This window comes from Aquarana catesbeiana, linkage group LG01 (genome assembly GCF_042186555.1).
Source record: "Aquarana catesbeiana isolate 2022-GZ linkage group LG01, ASM4218655v1, whole genome shotgun sequence".
NCBI lineage: Eukaryota > Metazoa > Chordata > Amphibia > Anura > Ranidae > Aquarana > Aquarana catesbeiana.
Genome location: NC_133324.1, coordinates 247,286,791 through 247,300,138, shown reverse-complemented (window position 1 = coordinate 247,300,138; position 13,348 = coordinate 247,286,791). Strand labels below are relative to the sequence as shown.

Below are 13,348 nucleotides of genomic sequence, written 5' to 3'. Positions count from 1 at the left end.
TGCTGTGTTGTCAGATATGTCCCCTAGGTGTGATGGGGTGCAGTGTGGGGGAGTGCTGTGTTGTCAGAGATGTCCCCTAGGTGTGATGGGGTTCAGTGTGGGGGGAGGGCTGTGTTGTCAGAGATGTCCCCTAGGTGTGTTGGGGTTCAGTGTGGGGGGAGTGCTGTGTTGTCAGAGATGTCCCCTAGGTGTGATGGGGTGCAGTGTGGGGGAGTGCTGTGTTGTCAGAGATGTCCCCTAGGTGTGTTGGGGTTCAGTGTGGGGGGAGTGCTGTGTTGTCAGAGATGTCCCCCTTGGTGTGTTGGGGTGCAGTGTGGGGTAGTGCTGTGTTGTCAGAGATGTCCTCTAGGTGTGTTGGGGTTCAGTGTGGGGGAGTGCTGTGTTGTCAGAGATGTCCCCTAGGTGTGATGGGGTGCAGTGTATGTGTGGGGGGGTGCTGTGTTGTCAGAGATGTCCCCTAGGTGTGATGGGGTTCAGTGTGGGGGGAGTGCTGTGTTGTCAGAGATGTCCCCTAGGTGTGTTGGGGTTCAGTGTGTGTGGGGGGAGTGCTGTGTTGTCAGAGATGTCCCCTAGGTGTGTTGGGGTTCAGTGTGGGGGGAGTGCTGTGTTGTCATAGATGTCCCCTAGGTGTGATGGGGTTCAGTGTGGGGGGAGTGCTGTGTTGTCAGAGATGTCCCCTAGGTGTGTTGGGGTTCAGTGTGTGTGGGGGGAGTGCTGTGTTGTCAGAGATGTCCCCTAGGTGTGTTGGGGTTCAGTGTGGGGGGAGTGCTGTGTTGTCAGAGATGTCCCCTAGGTGTGATGGGGTTCAGTGTGGGGGGAGTGCTGTGTTGTCAGAGATGTCCCCTAGGTGTGTTGGGGTGCAGTGTGGGGTAGTGCTGTGTTGTCAGAGATGTCCTCTAGGTGTGTTGGGGTTCAGTGTGGGGGGAGTGCTGTGTTGTCAGAGATGTCCCCTAGGTGTGTGGGGGGAGTGCTGTGTTGTCAGAGATGTCCCCTAGGTGTGTTGGGGTGCAGTGTGGGGGAGTGCTGTGTTGTCAGATATGTCCCCTAGGTGTGTTGGGGTTCAGTGTGTGTGGGGGGAGTGCTGTGTTGTCAGAGATGTCCCCTAGGTGTGTTGGGGTGCAGTGTGGGGGAGTGCTGTGTTGTCAGAGATGTCCCCTAGGTGTGTTGGGGTTCAGTGTGGGGGGAGTGCTGTGTTGTCAGAGATGTCCCCTAGGTGTGATGGGGTGCAGTGTGTTGTCAGAGATGTCCCCTAGGTGTGTTGGGGTTCAGTGTGGGGGAGTGCTGTGTTGTCAGAGATGTCCCCTAGGTGTGATGGGGTTCAGTGTGTGTGGGGGGAGTGCTGTGTTGTCAGAGATGTCCCCTAGGTGTGTTGGGGTTCAGTGTGGGGGGAGTGCTGTGTTGTCAGAGATGTCCCCTAGGTGTGATGGGGTTCAGTGTGGGGGGAGTGCTGTGTTGTCAGAGATGTCCCCTAGGTGTGATGGGGTGCAGTGTGTTGTCAGAGATGTCCCCTAGGTGTGATGGGGTGCAGTGTGGGGGAGTGCTGTGTTGTCAGAGATGTCCCCTAGGTGTGATGGGGTTCAGTGTGGGGGGAGTGCTGTGTTGTCAGAGATGTCCCCTAGGTGTGATGGGGTTCAGTGTGGGGGGAGTGCTGTGTTGTCAGAGATGTCCCCTAGGTGTGTTGGGGTTCAGTGTGGGGGGAGTGCTGTGTTGTCAGAGATGTCCCCTAGGTGTGATGGGGTGCAGTGTGGGGGAGTGCTGTGTTGTCAGAGATGTCCCCTAGGTGTGATGGGGTGCAGTGTGTTGTCAGAGATGTCTCCTAGGTGTGTTGGGGTTCAGTGTGGGGGGAGTGCTGTGTTGTCAGAGATGTCCCCTAGGTGTGTTGGGGTTCAGTGTGGGGGGAGTGCTGTGTTGTCAGAGATGTCCCCCTTGGTGTGTTGGGGTGCAGTGTGGGGTAGTGCTGTGTTGTCAGAGATGTCCTCTAGGTGTGTTGGGGTTCAGTGTGGGGGAGTGCTGTGTTGTCAGAGATGTCCCCTAGGTGTGATGGGGTGCAGTGTGTGTGTGGGAGGGTGCTGTGTTGTCAGAGATGTCCCCTAGGTGTGATGGGGTTCAGTGTGGGGGGAGTGCTGTGTTGTCAGAGATGTCCCCTAGGTGTGTTGGGGTTCAGTGTGGGGGGAGTGCTGTGTTGTCAGAGATGTCCCCTAGGTGTGATGGGGTGCAGTGTGGGGGAGTGCTGTGTTGTCAGAGATGTCCCCTAGGTGTGTTGGGGTTCAGTGTGGGGGGAGTGCTGTGTTGTCAGAGATGTCCCCTAGGTGTGTTGGGGTTCAGTGTAGGGGAGTGCTGTGTTGTCAGATATGTCCCCTAGGTGTGATGGGGTGCAGTGTGGGGGAGTGCTGTGTTGTCAGAGATGTCCCCTAGGTGTGATGGGGTTCAGTGTGGGGGGAGGGCTGTGTTGTCAGAGATGTCCCCTAGGTGTGTTGGGGTTCAGTGTGGGGGGAGTGCTGTGTTGTCAGAGATGTCCCCTAGGTGTGATGGGGTGCAGTGTGGGGGAGTGCTGTGTTGTCAGAGATGTCCCCTAGGTGTGATGGGGTGCAGTGTGTTGTCAGAGATGTCCCCTAGGTGTGTTGGGGTTCAGTGTGGGGGGAGTGCTGTGTTGTCAGAGATGTCCCCCTTGGTGTGTTGGGGTGCAGTGTGGGGTAGTGCTGTGTTGTCAGAGATGTCCTCTAGGTGTGTTGGGGTTCAGTGTGGGGGAGTGCTGTGTTGTCAGAGATGTCCCCTAGGTGTGATGGGGTGCAGTGTATGTGTGGGGGGGGGTGCTGTGTTGTCAGAGATGTCCCCTAGGTGTGATGGGGTTCAGTGTGGGGGGAGTGCTGTGTTGTCAGAGATGTCCCCTAGGTGTGTTGGGGTTCAGTGTGTGTGGGGGGAGTGCTGTGTTGTCAGAGATGTCCCCTAGGTGTGTTGGGGTTCAGTGTGGGGGGAGTGCTGTGTTGTCAGAGATGTCCCCTAGGTGTGATGGGGTTCAGTGTGGGGGGAGTGCTGTGTTGTCAGAGATGTCCCCTAGGTGTGTTGGGGTTCAGTGTGTGTGGGGGGAGTGCTGTGTTGTCAGAGATGTCCCCTAGGTGTGTTGGGGTTCAGTGTGGGGGGAGTGCTGTGTTGTCAGAGATGTCCCCTAGGTGTGATGGGGTTCAGTGTGGGGGGAGTGCTGTGTTGTCAGAGATGTCCCCTAGGTGTGTTGGGGTTCAGTGTGGGGGGAGTGCTGTGTTGTCAGAGATGTCCTCTAGGTGTGTTGGGGTGCAGTGTGGGGGGAGTGCTGTGTTGTCAGAGATGTCCCCTAGGTGTGTTGGGGTTCAGTGTGGGGGGAGTGCTGTGTTGTCAGAGATGTCCCCTAGGTGTGTTGGGGTGCAGTGTGGGGGAGTGCTGTGTTGTCAGATATGTCCCCTAGGTGTGTTGGGGTTCAGTGTGTGTGGGGGGAGTGCTGTGTTGTCAGAGATGTCCCCTAGGTGTGTTGGGGTGCAGTGTGGGGGAGTGCTGTGTTGTCAGAGATGTCCCCTAGGTGTGTTGGGGTTCAGTGTGGGGGGAGTGCTGTGTTGTCAGAGATGTCCCCTAGGTGTGATGGGGTGCAGTGTGTTGTCAGAGATGTCCCCTAGGTGTGTTGGGGTTCAGTGTGGGGGGAGTGCTGTGTTGTCAGAGATGTCCCCTAGGTGTGTTGGGGTGCAGTGTGGGGTAGTGCTGTGTTGTCAGAGATGTCCTCTAGGTGTGTTGGGGTTCAGTGTGGGGGGAGTGCTGTGTTGTCAGAGATGTCCCCTAGGTGTGTTGGGGTTCAGTGTGGGGGGAGTGCTGTGTTGTCAGAGATGTCCCCTAGGTGTGTTGGGGTGCAGTGTGGGGGAGTGCTGTGTTGTCAGATATGTCCCCTAGGTGTGTTGGGGTTCAGTGTGTGTGGGGGGAGTGCTGTGTTGTCAGAGATGTCCCCTAGGTGTGTTGGGGTGCAGTGTGGGGGAGTGCTGTGTTGTCAGAGATGTCCCCTAGGTGTGTTGGGGGTCAGTGTGGGGGGAGTGCTGTGTTGTCAGAGATGTCCCCTAGGTGTGATGGGGTGCAGTGTGTTGTCAGAGATGTCCCCTAGGTGTGTTGGGGTTCAGTGTGGGGGGAGTGCTGTGTTGTCAGAGATGTCCCCTAGGTGTGTTGGGGTTCAGTGTGGGGGGAGTGCTGTGTTGTCAGAGATGTCCCCTAGGTGTGATGGGGTGCAGTGTGTTGTCAGAGATGTCCCCTAGGTGTGTTGGGGTTCAGTGTGGGGGGAGTGCTGTGTTGTCAGAGATGTCCCCTAGGTGTGTTGGGGTTCAGTGTGGGGGGAGTGCTGTGTTGTCAGAGATGTCCCCTAGGTGTGATGGGGTTCAGTGTGTGTGGGGGGAGTGCTGTGTTGTCAGAGATGTCCCCTAGGTGTGTTGGGGTTCAGTGTGGGGGGAGTGCTGTGTTGTCAGAGATGTCCCCTAGGTGTGATGGGGTTCAGTGTGGGGGGAGTGCTGTGTTGTCAGAGATGTCCCCTAGGTGTGATGGGGTGCAGTGTGTTGTCAGAGATGTCCCCTAGGTGTGTTGGGGTTCAGTGTGTGTGGGGGGAGTGCTGTGTTGTCAGAGATGTCCCCTAGGTGTGATGGGGTTCAGTGTGTGTGGGGGGAGTGCTGTGTTGTCAGAGATGTCCCCTAGGTGTGTTGGGGTTCAGTGTGGGGGGAGTGCTGTGTTGTCAGAGATGTCCCCTAGGTGTGATGGGGTTCAGTGTGGGGGGAGTGCTGTGTTGTCAGAGATGTCCCCTAGGTGTGATGGGGTGCAGTGTGTTGTCAGAGATGTCCCCTAGGTGTGATGGGGTGCAGTGTGTTGTCAGAGATGTCCCCTAGGTGTGTTGGGGTTCAGTGTGGGGGGAGTGCTGTGTTGTCAGAGATGTCCCCTAGGTGTGATGGGGTGCAGTGTGTTGTCAGAGATGTCCCCTAGGTGTGTTGGGGTACAGTGTGGGGGGAGTGCTGTGTTGTCAGAGATGTCCCCTAGGTGTGTTGGGGTTCAGTGTGGGGGAGTGCTGTGTTGTCAGAGATGTCCCCTAGGTGTGATGGGGTTCAGTGTGTGTGGGGGGAGTGCTGTGTTGTCAGAGATGTCCCCTAGGTGTGTTGGGGTTCAGTGTGGGGGGAGTGCTGTGTTGTCAGAGATGTCCCCTAGGTGTGATGGGGTTCAGTGTGGGGGGAGTGCTGTGTTGTCAGAGATGTCCCCTAGGTGTGATGGGGTGCAGTGTGTTGTCAGAGATGTCCCCTAGGTGTGATGGGGTGCAGTGTGGGGGGAGTGCTGTGTTGTCAGAGATGTCCCCTAGGTGTGATGGGGTGCAGTGTGTTGTCAGAGATGTCCCCTAGGTGTGTTGGGGTTCAGTGTGGGGGGAGTGCTGTGTTGTCAGAGATGTCCCCTAGGTGTGATGGGGTGCAGTGTGGGGGGAGTGCTGTGTTGTCAGAGATGTCCCCTAGGTGTGATGGGGTGCAGTGTGTTGTCAGAGATGTCCCCTAGGTGTGTTGGGGTTCATTGTGGAGGAGTGCTGTGTTGTCACAGCTGAGTGTATTTTTAGCCCTATTGGATCGGCTGATTAGCAGTACCTTTTGATCTGGTTCTATAGGGAGGGGCAGTGCCTTCTTCCCATCCCTCCCTTTCTCGTCATCAGTGTGCGGGGCATCGCCTCGGAATAAACGATCGTATCTTACCCCGGGGATGTGAAGGGCGTTTTCCTGCACTGATCATTAGAGGACGAGGGTCCTGTGTCAGTGGATGGCAGGGCGGGGACCCGTTGTAGAAGCTGTCCGTATCTCTCTTCCCTATGTGTGAACACTACTAGCCCAGCATCGCTGCCTGATGAGCTGACCCGTGTTCATGTGGTGCTGAAATCTACACGGTGAGTCCTCCGTAGCGCTGCAGCCAGCATCACCTAACCCCCGGCTGTCTGTAGGTATGTTTGGAATGACAGTGGAGATGATAGGAGCCGCATTGCAGATGTGAACTGTGTTCTTGGACAGGTACAGTCCCGGTGTGTACACTTTGATGTGGGAGTGTTTCTTCTTTACAATTTCACGTTTAGTACAACTTCTTCCATTTCTGCTCCAGGGAGATCATTGTCTTTACGATTGGAGACGTTCAGCTTGCAATGCTCTCAGCCTTCAGGCTTTCTTTTGTTTAGGTGTTTTAAACAGCATGTCATCAGAAAAGGCAACTCAGCTGGAGAAACTAGGTCAGCTTTTGTAGCATCAAGAACTTGCTATGTTTTTAGGGTTTAGATTGAAATAAGTTACCCATGAAGGATACAAAGGGAACAGAGCCTATTTGTCAATATGACCCACACCATGCTCTGTCTAGGGGGAGTCGCCTGGGATCCACCTGCTACTTTGATTCCACAGGAATGTAGATCTCTAGATTATGTTGAAAGAAGATTTTATAACTGTTCTGTTTCACAAATGCCATATTTTCAATGGGTGAATTATTTTGTTTGAAACAACTGTTAAAAAGAAAAAAAAAAAAAAACAGTAAGAGCTGCTTCCCTCTTCTTCACTGAACAGCTGACGGTTGGGGTCTCTCTTGTCAGAAAACTTACTGATCAGTGATTTAAAAAGCACCAGCAACAGCTCAGAGGGTACCAGCATTTGGAGCTGCTTGGCTTGTCTGGCATCTGCTGGATAAATCTGAGCACTGGTTCGCTGAATGAGAGCACACATTTTTTTTCTATTTGAAAGAAAATGTTTTCTTGTCCTGCAGCAAATTCCATGTGGCTTTCATTGTATGACTCCCGCAGAGATTGCTTGTTGGTTGCTAAAACTTGTTTGCTAAAATAGGATCAAAGCTTTCTTTTATTTATTTTTAAATTCTGATAGGTTCACAATGTCAGACTTCTGTAGCTGCAGTGAAAATTCCAGGATAATTCCCGAATCTGTGTCATAATTTGTAACAAACATACAACACAATGGGTTATTTACTAAAACAAGGGTTGCTGGTGCATCTGGGCAAGGTAGCCAATCAGCTTCTAACTTCAGCTTGTTCAATGAAGCTTTGACAAAAAAAAAACTGGAAGCTGATTTTGCACTCTCCAGTTTTAGTAAATCAGCCCACTATCTTCTGTTCTAGGCTTATTCAGTAAGGAAAGCCAGTTGCTGCACTTGGTGCATAAGAATTTTTTATTTGTACTGCATTATAAAATAAAGCCAGTATTCATATGGTGTAGCCTGTGAACTGTTTTTTTCAGAAGTTATCCTCCTTTTGTCTGTGTATGGGTGCAGCCATTTGTGTGTGGACTGCAGTGCTGCATCTGATCAGCTAGAGAGCTTTCCTTCATTGGCCATATAAAAAAGCAGACGTGGGACAGACACATGTAATAGAAACTTAAGCAGGGGGTGTCTAGGGAGAGAACCGGAAGCATTATGTCAGCTGTCACTGTACCATTGTTCTGCAGTTAGAATTTTGCTCAGACACACCCAAAAGATAGACACTTGGCAATCGCTACCCTTTCTTTTCAGTTTGTGCAAAACACATTATAGTCTAACTTCTTTTATAAACAAATTTGCATGAAAGTACATGCGAGCATGTTTATTTTGTAATTTTAGTACAGGTTTTAGTATTTTATTTTCCTAACTAGCTTTTTAACATTATTTCAAATGTTTGTGTCATTGGATAAATGTAGGTTATTCCAAACTGCTGCTTCAGTGATAAATTATTTCACCAATAAGGAGATGTATTTACAGTATTGTTTTTTTAGTTTGGAAATTCATTTAGCTTTGAATGAGTGCTCTGGCACCTACAGTTATTTTCAGTTACTGTAGAAGTACTAACAATGGAATCCCATATGACGACTTGGTGATTGTTTTATTTGCTTGTGTATGCTTTTATATAGTGTTTGAAAATTATAGAACATTTTCTGTACTTTATTATATCCAATGAAAGAAGCAGGAAAAAATAAATAAAACTGATTGTAAAGTGCAATCATAAAATGTGGAGTTTGGCTTAAATTTGTAAGTGTATTTAAATCTGCTAGTACATTTAACACTACCCTTCCTCTCAGACTGGCAATGCTACTGTCTGCTGTGCCCCCTATGCTCATTCATCCAGAGTGGGGGCACTCTAATACAGAATGTATGTTACTGGCCAGATCACCAGGTAAAAACAGATGGGAAAATGTCCCAAAAAACCTAATGAAGCCACCACATCTAATAATTGGTAAGCTGCAGTATATTATATTTTTGGTTTGGGGTTTAATACCACTTTTAGCAAGTTACCAGCACAGGGACCAGAATAAAATTGGGAACAACTTTGTGTATACAAAGGTAAATATTGGTATTTTCCACATGGTAAACAGTATGTTATGTGATTAGTGAAATGTGAAGATAAGGATTGACCTAAATTTGTTTTTTTAGTTTATATATGCTCTATAATATGTGAGTTATATGAACTAAGTTGGAAAGAAGTACAATATCAAGATGCAGATTGGCCCAGAGTTCTTGGGCCCCTTTCACACGGGCGGCTGTTCTGCCGCCGTTAAAAGCATGTTTTGTTATTTTGAAATTCAGAGAATCCTGGCACAGCGTTCACTTGCAGTTGTACATTGCGATTAGCTGCGATTACAATGTAGCTGCGTTTAGCTGCGTTGGAACATTTTTGCCATTTCTGATGTGCTTCCTGTTGTTTTTCTTTCCTTGTTGCTGCTATCCGCAGGAGAAATAGTACACTGCGATTACCTGCAGTTATGTGCAGATAGCTGCGCTAAATCGTTCCTGGACGCAGTCAACTTTATTTTTTCTATCTGCACAAAACCGCATGTAACAAAACCATCACTAAACGCAGTGTGTGAATGGGGCCATAGGAAAGCATTGTCTGCGTTTAGCTGCGGTAGATAATTTCATCTGTCCGCAGCTAAAAGCACAATTCTATCCGCCTTTGTGAAAGGGGCCTTAGAATGGTTATTTTAGACATTTAAATTACAGCCCCTGATATCCATTCTGCAATAATAAATTTTACTAGCCAAGCATGTAATTAAAAGACAGGTAGATGAGTTCATGATATAAGATATATGAGACCTACCCTGCATAGCCCTTTAATTGGAATCAGGGCTGTAGTCAAAATTAATATTTCATAATTATTCATGTATTTTTCTAACAATTAATTATATATTTTTCCTGTCACACTTGCAGTGACTTAGCATATGTACAGTTTGTTAAAGCTCTACAAGCAATGTCCACCTATTAACTGTGACCCTGTAAACCATATCAAAATTTTAAAAAAAGTCTCATTGGATATAAAAGCTAATAAATATACTAACCTTTCCTCCATCTTCTATACTGCAGGTGTATGACATCACGCTCCTTCTCACGAGATGCCCGGGGAATGCTTATATGGCCAATTCTCACATGATGATGCTCAAACACAGCACTGGAGCATGTTCTCATGAGACATTTTTTTCCCTATAGTTTTGTTTCTGTTTTTTTGCATTTTTGAAATGCTCTTTTGCAGTCTTTTGGCATGGGGGTGGGGGAGCAGACCTTGCATTTTTGGCGCAAGGTCTTCTTTAATGTAGCAGAGTAACAAATGTCCCTGTGATCACCTGAGTAGCTAGTCATGTAATCTTTTGGGTGGGACCCATACAGGTCGGTTTTGACTCAGAACCTCTGGACTGGGGCTGCTAGCTGTAGCCTGTTTCCAGAGATGGGTTTGGTCATAGAGTAGCTGCAATTTGTCTGCTTCAAAATGATCACCATAATTGGCCAATCGTGATGATCACTTGATCGGGAACCATAAGTGATTATTCTTGACCTCTTGTACAGTATCCACAGCTTTCAGTAGCTGCCTTGTTCTGCAAATGAAAGTTCTACTTACTAGAGCAGTCAGCTGCAAATAAAACAAATATTACTGCCCTACTGGTAAGAACTTCAGCATCAATTTACAGTTGGTTGGGAAGAATGCAGTTAAAGCGTTTGTAACCCAAAAAAAAAAAAAATTGGATCCTGTTACTTTTAAAGAATGTTAAACAACACAGTGATTGTGCTGTGTATTTTGGCCCCCTGTACCATCTAAAATACCTGGCTGATCCTGCCTGGTTCTGCCTCCCCCTGTAAACTGATCACGGTTTATCATGGCTGCTGAACCCTGACACCGTTGTCAGTTTAGGGCTTCTGTCATCCGCTGCTCTTCTCTGTCCTCTATCCCCTCTCCCTCCCTGCCTGTCAGCTCTGTGTCATGGCCCTCCCCTCCCCCTCCTGCTGCTGAAATAACTGTGTAATGTACATGCAATCCCCTCTGTTAAAAAACATTCTATGCCCCAGTGTCTGTGCTTTGTAAAAAATATGGCCATTACTACCTTATTTCACAGCGCTGCTCGGTGCTCACGTGACTCCTCGCTGCTCTCCTCCTCCCCTCCTCTCCGACTGACATCTTGGCTCTCTCCTCCCGACTGATGTCAGCGGGGGATTCTCGGCCCCTCCTGCTGTAGCTGTCAGATCGGGAGAGGGAGCAGCAAGAAGTCACATGAGCGGCGCTGTGAAATAAGGTAGTAATGGGCATATTTTTTACAGAGCACAGACACTGGGGCATAGAACGTTTTCTACCAGACGGGATTGTGTGTACTTTACATAGTGCCTTTACAACTGCTTTAAAGAATATATTTATTTTCACCAGCTCGAAATTAACTAGATAAAGTAACATCTACTGTGTGTATAACCTACTGTATAAGCACCATTTTATTAGGACTCTGATAAGAAAGTATTTATTGTAAATGCTTCCTACAGTTTTGTAGCAGGCAGTGTTATCTAAAGCAACCTATCAGCTTCTTCTTTTTATGTTGTCAGGTTGTCAAAAGATTTTGAAGTATTTTTCTACAAGAATGAAGATTAACTCCAAAAACTAAAAAGTGGTGTCAGAAATATAAAAAAACACCAGCTACCCCATTTTACTCATCTCAGCCCGTTCGTTCCCTCGGCGGAAATGCGCTCTTCCTCTTTGCCTGTTTCGGCTCTTGATTAGATAGATTGTTAGCAGCGCAGCCATCAGCTTGCGCTGCTGTCAATCAAATCCAATGACCGGGGGGACGGGGCCCAGTCCTGCATTCTGTGTAAATGTACACAGAAGCAGGACTCGGGAGTGCGCCCGCACAGGTGTCCTCTTTAGGACACCTTCTCCAACGTAGGCACTCGATGCGGGGAGGAGCTACCAGCGCCTCTGGGGGACCCCAGAAGTCAAGGATGGGGGCAACTCTGTGCAAAACAAACTGCACAGTGGAGGTAAGTATGACATGTTTGTTATTTAAAAAAAAAAAAACAAGGCTTTCCACCCTTTTAAAGAAAGCACACCAATCCATCCATGTCTTCATGTTTTCTTTTATTAAGAAATCACTTTGATAAACACCCACCTAGAATTTCTAGCTGTGGCCGTCTTGCGCCAGGGCAGATAATTCATGTAGCATTTACTTCCTGGAATCCATCTGCCCTTAGCTCGGGCATGCAGGCAGGGTGAGAAAACCTCTCCTTCCCACCTCCAGATAAAAGGAAAAAAATGCTTTTGAAGACTCCTGGCAGGCATGTATGACATCATTTTTGCTTAGGCCAGAAACCAGAAAACCACTAAAGAAATATAAAAAAAAGTTTTATTTGGAAAAAAAAACTTAAATGTAAAAAACAGTTATAAATAGAGTAACTCAGTTTTTATGGGGAAAAATATCAAATAAAAAAATATTGCAAATACAACTGCTGTACACGACATATTGTAATTGAATGTTATTAAAAATTAACTTTCCTTTTCAATCTGCAACGCTGTCAATTTCTATAAAATTCAATGCAATATGGCGACCTGGCTGCCTTCTGTACACAAATTTCCCGCTTGTGTGATTGGCTCGCTGATTTTCACAGGATTCTGCACAAAGATAGAAGTCGAATTTTAGGCACCCTCCGCAACAAATTTAATTTTTATTGAAACACTCCCAAAGCCCTAATCAATTTTAAAGGGAGGCTGACACAGCAATTTTCCTCACTCAAACACTGCAAGTGAATCAGCTGAATATAGTGAACACAGAAACTCATTCAGGAACCAGGCTTCCAAGCACATAGTAGAACATACAGTTTTTTTTTAAGACCCCTTTCACACTGAGGGGCTTTACAGGCACTACAGCACTAAAGATAGCGCCTGCATAGCGTCTGTAAAGAGCCTCTCCTGTCTCTTCAGTGTGAAAGCCCAAGGGCTTTCACAATGGAGCGGTGCGCTTGCAGGACGGTAAAAAAAGTCCTGCAAGCCGCATCTTTGCAGCGCTGTAGGAGCGGTGTATACACTACAGAAGCTGCTAACCAGGGCAGTATGTGAGGGAAATAATATTTCATCCCTTTTTTACCCTTTTGTACCTCACAGATATACTGTAGGTTTACAACTGGATATTGTGTTTTTCACTCCCTGTTACCATGGGGAACTATGTCCCTTTGCTTTTATATTAAGCTTGGATAACCTAATTTTATTGCTGTGCAATTTTAATTACAATGCCTCAGTGACAAGATCCTGTATTATGTACAACTACCAGTCGTGTTGGGGTTTCTTAATTGTTTCTAAAACTAGAGCAGTATTTTTAAACATTGATATAAAGCTGGCCAATAGATGAATCGAGATTCGATCCATGTATAGACAGGCTCATGGTTACCCAAGTTGTTCCATCGCTCAACTTTGGTACAGCAAGCTTGTTGGGTTCTTTTTTCATTCGATTACTGCTGACGGCTATAACAGTTAGCAGTAATTATTGTGTTCTGCTGGCCGGGAAGGCTCCCCACGCCCCCTGTTGGCAGAACACAATAGCGCTGCGGGAAGCATTCCCCACTTGTGGTGGAAGGAAAGAGAATCAAATTATCTATAGGCTGCTTTAGCACGGTACTATGTGAACGGGATTTCCCTCCTACTCTGTGTCTTCTTCCTAGTATTATTTGAAAATCTTGTAAGTTTGTAATTTTTTGCATTGTGTCATTGATGTTTCTGCTTCCTCTAGTTAGAGGGCTGTACTTTACAGGGGGAACTGAGTGCTGCTATTGTAATCTGTACTTGCTTATCATTTATGTACTTTGCACGCTGGCCACATGAGGCAGCCCTCCACTTTTTCTGCTTGGACTTGATTAAAGGATAAATTCAGCTTTAAGAAAAAAATAATAAGTGATCATATTTTTGCAGGGAGTAAAAATGTGCGTTTATTATTTTTTTCTGATGAGACTGTACAGCATTAAACCTGCGATCAGTAGATAGTGGGTGCAATGTCAGGCTCCTGCAGACACTGCCTCCAGCTTGCCTGCCCATACCTCCATATGGGCAGACAGTTACAAAGCTGGAGGAA

At 47.7% G+C, this 13,348-nt stretch overlaps 1 protein-coding gene across 4 annotated transcripts in view; it reads left to right on the top strand.

Annotated features, from left to right (window-relative positions):
* Positions 1-13,348, top strand: part of CCDC92 (coiled-coil domain containing 92) — an 87,693-nt gene that overhangs the window by 26,660 nt on the left and 47,685 nt on the right. For 2 of the 4 annotated variants that reach the window (XM_073627666.1, XM_073627657.1), the window contains exon 1: positions 5,655-5,911. The exons of the other annotated variants lie outside the window; for them this stretch is intronic. The gene's annotated coding sequence lies outside the window, so the exon portion shown is untranslated. Of the gene's footprint in view, positions 1-5,654; positions 5,912-13,348 lie in introns of those variants that run through there. 4 annotated transcript variants of the gene reach the window in all.